Raw genomic sequence first — 6,257 nt, 5'->3', positions numbered from 1 at the left:
GGGATCTTCTCGGACCAGGGAATGAACCCGTGTCCCCTGCATTGGCAGGCAGACTCTCAACCACTGCGCCACCAGGGAAGCCCCAGAAGCCAGTTTTATAAGTTCTGGACACTTGCAAATAGCCCAAGCACACCACTGTCATCCTCAGCTGATTCAGAGAAGGATGTGATTCTGCAAGCTGCAATGGAGACAAGGAGGTTTTAAAGTTGATATGCACTTATCTTCAGTGAATGTGAGCATCTCTCAGTATGTAAGAAGAAACTGCCAGCTTTCCTGGATCCATGGTGATCTTTTATCTTCTGACAACTTCTCTCCAAGGAACAACAAACCAGTACTCTGGTTGCTTTCTTCCTTTGTTGTACTGCTGGATCACAGCTGCAGTGTGAGTAGCAAAGCCTTTTCTTGTTGGTTTTCCCACTTTATAGAAATATGGGTGGAATCTTAATACTCTTCTCTTCTTTGGAAGGACATATATTTCCAGTGGGTGCCTGAATTATCTTTAACAGTCATAACTGAATTTCAGATTTATTATCAATGTGCACCTTAGCAGCTGATATCTGAAGTAGATACCAAAGAGGAATCTAGTGACTTTTTACTCAGATTTTCCTATATTAAAGAACCTAGTTGCAATGAAAGAGACTTTCTCTCTCCTTCAGGTTTTATCTGGCTCTTAATTGCCCTCAGCTGAGGGATCACATGCCTGGAGAAAAGAACTACTAAGGGTGATGTATTTTCCCACTGCTTCAATAAATTTTCCATCATTTAATTCTGTCTTCTGCAAGTTTTCACATATCTGTGACCCTTCTTTGTTCTTATTAAGGTAATATTCGATGAGTTTAACTTTATATCTCCATGCATGTTCAATGTGTTCTCCATCTGGCTTTCTGGGGAACCGAATTGCTGTTCCACTTGCAGCATTATATCATGATTCTCATGGGCTTCTAAATCTAGGGCCCCCTCAGTTCAGCATCACACCCTGTTGCTAAAAAATTCAGAGTTGAGTGTATTTGAATTCCTGTAGCAGAACCAATTTTTTGTGACTTAGCTAACTTAGCTCCTTGCAGTCAAGTGAAAGGTACTGCTTTGGGGTGTCTTTTTTGTTCATTCCACTATCAGTTTGAGAAGAAAGTTCTTCTAAGTAAGCAAAGTCATCATCTTCCCCTAAAAAAGGAATTTTCTTTGCCTATAGATTCAAATGCAGCATGAGTGTCAGAGGTTCTTGCTGACCTTGCTCAGTTCCATCTAACACTAAAATGTGAGTATGTCGGGGAGGACAGTTAAAACAAAATTGGACAGATATTTGTAGTTGTTGAAACTGGGTGATGAGTATATGAGAATTCATTATGCTATTGTCTCTCCCAACAAAACAAATATGGAACTTAGGGTATAGCTTTTATGATGAATCCCAGGTCCACTACCTAATAGTTGTGTGACCTTAATATTGTTTCTTCAAATTTTCCTCAGCTGAAAGTAGGAATAATATTTATTTGTACCTATTTTATAGAGTTGTAATGAGTTTTAAATGTGTTAATATTTTTAGGCACTTAGAACAATGTCTTGCTATGTATATTACTTAAATAATAAAAGATAAATATTGCTGGATTATAGTAATTATAAAGAATTTTGCCTCACAATTATGTTTAAATGATTAATTAATAATGCATACTATAGAATAAATACATACCTAATATTAAGCACATGAATGGTAATGCTTTGTAGAGAATCAATTAACAAGATTTATAACAATTCATGTACTTGTATTTTTATCCTAGAATGATAATGGGATCCTTTTAGAGAGCCTTATAATTCAAAATCTCCCAGTATTTTCATGACTGCCACTGTATGCACTAAATCTAGGAGGTAGTTTAAAAATTCCCTTTTACTTATATTCAAGTTGAAAAATCATTTTACTTCTCCTCCAGGTCTGAATAAATATAGATCATTTTTATGAGAAAAAAAATCCCCAGAAAGCAAAGAAGATATTTTCTTTACTGAAATATACATTCAGAATTGTAGCCCCAATGCTTAGCAAATAGATAACATTCCATTAACCAAACAAATCAATCAATATTTAAATGAATTACTTAACAGAATTCAAATGTTTCCTGATTCAAGGTAGCACTAGTAAAATTGTCTGCTTCATAAAATTCACCTGTTAATTCATAATAGAGACTAGTATTCACAGTGAGAAAATCACATTATCTGCTTCCTCTTCCCCCAATAAGTTAAAAGTGGTACTTATATCTACTTCTGCCAGAGAACTGCATTTCCTACTCACTGCTGAATGCCCTTGCCTCAAATATAATTCATAGAAGGATGATAATTTATCTTTCTCAATAAGAAATAAATGTTCAGTGGTTTACAGGAGAGAAAAGTCTCACCTACTTGTTCATTTCAAATGTTTTCCCACAAATTAACCCCAGTTATATTGGCTTTCTCTGAACATGAGAATGTAAATTCCTGGAACAGAGATTCCATTTCCCAAACTAAACGGATGTAGTAGTTTTACAACTCAAGAGGCTGTGGTACTTCATTTCACATTTTCTCAATTAGGATAATAAACCCTGCAACAAGTGAATGGTTGTTAAGAGCTACTAGAGAAATTTACATAAAAAAGAAAATATAAAGTAATATATTTTTAAAATTTATTTATTTATTTATTTTTGGCTGCGTTGGGTCTTCTTTGCTGCGCACGGGCTTTCTCTAGTTGTGGCGAGCGGGGGCTACTCTTTGTTGCAGTGCGCGGGCTTCTCATTGTGGTGGCTTCCCTTGTTGTGGAGCACAGGCTCTAGGCAAGTGGGCTTCAGTAGTTGTGGTACGTGGGCTCAGTAGTTGTGGTACGTGGGCTCAGTAGTTGTGGCTCACGGGCTCTAGAGCTCAGTCTCAGTAGTTGTGGCGCACAGGCTTAGTTGTTCCACGGCATGTGGGATCTTCCCAGACCAGGGCTTGAAACCGTATCCCCTGCATTGGCAGGCAGATGCTTAACCACTGCACCACCAGGGAAGTCCCAAAGTAATATCTTTTTAGAAAGAGCAAGTCTACTTAAGTTATGTAACAAGCACAATGAAACAATTCTGGGGAAGATTTTGTATGACAAATTTTACATGATTATAATATCAATTCAATTAATAACCTCAAAAATAAATGTATACTACAGAATTACATAAAAACTTTTTTAAAAATTTGAGTATAGTAGACATACAATAGTATGTTAGTTTCAGGTGTGCAACATAGTGATTTGACATTTAAATACATCATAAAATGATCACCACCATAGGTCTTGTAACCATGTGTTACAATACAAAGTTATTACCATATTACTGATTATATATCTTATGCTGTATATTGCACTCTCATGAAATTTTTATTTTATAACTGGGAGTTTGTACCTCTTAATCCTTTACCTATTTTACCCATCCCTCATCCCCTCCCCTCTGGCAACTACAAGTTTGAGACTGTTTCTGCTTTGTTTGTGTTTTAGATACACATGTAAGTGAAATCATATGGTATTTGTCTTTGTCTGACTTATTTCACTAAGCATAATACCCTATAGTTCCTTTCATGTTGTCGCAAATGGCACGTTTTCATTTTTCTGTGGCTGAGTAATATTCCATTGTATATACATACCACATCTTCTTTATCTATTCATCTATCCATTCATCTATCAATTTGATACCAAATTTTAAAAGTCAACATTTGATCTTACTGTCAATTAATGAATCAGTCCTTTGTTGTAAGCATCTGTACCTGTATAAACTCAGAATGAGTTAGAAGTTTCATTCTGAATTTTTATCATTTGAAATAAAATTAAGAATATTAATATAAATATTAATTACTTCTACATTTATATCTACTTTAAATTACTTAAGATCCAATTTATATTATAAAATTATTTTATAGACAATTTGCTAATGAGAGTGTGAGCTCTCTGACAGCAAGTTCTGTGAGGATATAATGCTGTATATTGTTTTAGAAATATGTATTTTAGAAATAATATGGCCTGGATTCTAATTCTGACTTCAACATTTACATGACTTTAAGAAATGACTTAATCTTTCTGAGTCTTAGCTTTCTAATTTTATGTGAGGATAATATCCATAAAATATAAATACACATAGAATTTAGAAAATGATTGAAAGGTACCTAATTATGAAGCACATGTAATCCTGCTAAAATCTGCCAAAATAACACAAAACAAAGAAAAATTACAAGCTAAAACATAATAAACTGTGAGTGAAGTAATCATTGCTTTAGTTACATTTATACCTAGTTATGTTTATATCTTAAAAAAACAAATTCCTGGTAAAAAGAACAGGGATTATACATTTCTGTAATGCACAATGGGTTGATATGTTAACTGCCATAACTTTTCTAGAAAGAGGATATGATACATGAGGTTTATAATTCTCACTTATGAAAAAAGATGTTAATTTCTAAACAAAATACTTTGATAACACATTAAACATATACTAAAATGCCTTTTTTGAAATTCAAATAAAGGAAAAAGCAAGAAAAGAGAACTAGATAAAATAATAGACAACTACACAACAAATTAAGAAGTGGTACATTCAATCCAACAATATTAATTAGATTAAATGTTAATGGACAAACTACTTCAACTAAAAGGCAAAGATTGTCAGAAGGGAATAAAACTGTAAACAAGTAAAACCCCTGCCCCAACTAGTTTTCTATACAGATATGCATATGGTTAGTTAGCAACACATGGTGAAGAGTCTAATTTCATACTGAATTACCTATCTACATTTGTCCAACCTTGTTTTTTTTCCCTCAGGGTTGTTTTGGCTATATTAGGTTATTTGACTCTGCATAAAAATTTAAAAGTCAACCTGTTGACTTATAAAACCTAGGATGTTGTTATGCAATCACAGATCAAGTTGGGCAGAGTTGCAGTTTAACAATATCAAATCCTTCAATCCATTAACACCAGATCTCCGTTTATCACATTTTCTTTCATTTCTCTTTGCAGTGCTTTGTAGTTCCCTGCTCTAAGCATATGTGACTAAATGTATTCTTTAGTATTTTAATTTTGATGCTACTATGGTTGTTTTTTTTTTTTTTGAGTATTCTGAATTACAAATGGCATTTGTAATTGATCTTGTGTCCTGTGACCTTGCTAAAATTACTTGATAAAGTAACGGTCCTAATAGATTTTTCTATATCTTTTAGGGTTTGTACCTATAATATTAATACAATAAAATACCTATAATAAAGACAGTTTTATTTCCATTCTAATCTTTGTTATTTATTTGTGTTTCTTCCCTTATTTTACTAGCCATTATTCCTGTTGAATATTGTAGTAAACTATGTAATAAAATAAAGATGTATTATATTATAAATAAATTGTAGTATAAATATACAATGAATATTATCTATAATATATATATTTAAATTACATTTTAAATAAAAATACAAAGAACACAAAAATGATAGACACACTTAAACAGATACTTCTAAAAGGAAAATATGCACATGGCCAAGAAGCATATGGAAAAGTACTCAACAATAATACTCATCAGAAAAAATGCAAATTTTGCCATAATGAAGTACTACTCTCTGTTACTAGAATGACTATTATTAAAAATACTCAAACCTCAAATATACACCAAACTCTCTTACATTACTGGTAAAAGTATAAAATTAAACAACCACTTTGTAAAAATTATTTGATAGTTTTTGTAAACATATATCTATGAGCTAGGAGTTCCACTCACATGTTTATCCAAGTGAAATAGAAATGTATTCACAAATGACTTCTAAAATCATATGCATAGAAGTTTTCTTCATAGTGGCCAAAAAAAGGAAATTTTCCATAATAAAAGCATTGAATAGATAAATATATTATAAAATAACCATACAATGGAATGCTTTCAGCAATTAAAAGGAGTGAAGAACCATTATATGCAACAAAAATTTGACTCTCACAAAAATCATGCTGTTCTTATACAGTTTTTACCCTCTGATTTGATTAGCGTGAATTTTCAGCATAAGCAAAAATTAGGTAACCAAAATTGGAAGAGTGTCTGCCTGCTGAGTAGTAGATGTACTGCAAAGTGGCAAGAGGGAACTTTCTGATGTGAGGAATTTTTTATGTCTTAATATGGATATGAGTTATATGGGTTCATTCATTTGTCTGAACTCATTAAACTATATACTTAAGATGTGTATCTTCTTATACTTAAATAGAAAAAGATTTTTAAAAGCATAGAGGGAGAGAAACTGTGTATATATATGTAGGT

The 6,257-nt window shown here is 32.6% G+C and overlaps 1 pseudogene; it reads right to left on the bottom strand.

Annotated features, from left to right (window-relative positions):
* Positions 1-419: 419 nt before the first annotated feature.
* Positions 420-3,563, bottom strand: LOC132499857 (nuclear receptor coactivator 7-like; annotated as a pseudogene).
* Between the last annotated feature and the right edge of the window lie 2,694 nt (positions 3,564-6,257).

The sequence above is a fragment of the Mesoplodon densirostris genome, chromosome 12 (genome assembly GCF_025265405.1).
Source record: "Mesoplodon densirostris isolate mMesDen1 chromosome 12, mMesDen1 primary haplotype, whole genome shotgun sequence".
In the NCBI taxonomy this organism is placed as follows: Eukaryota; Metazoa; Chordata; class Mammalia; order Artiodactyla; family Ziphiidae; genus Mesoplodon; species Mesoplodon densirostris.
The sequence above is the reverse complement of the archived record's forward strand: the minus strand, read 5'-3'. Positions and strand labels throughout refer to the sequence as shown.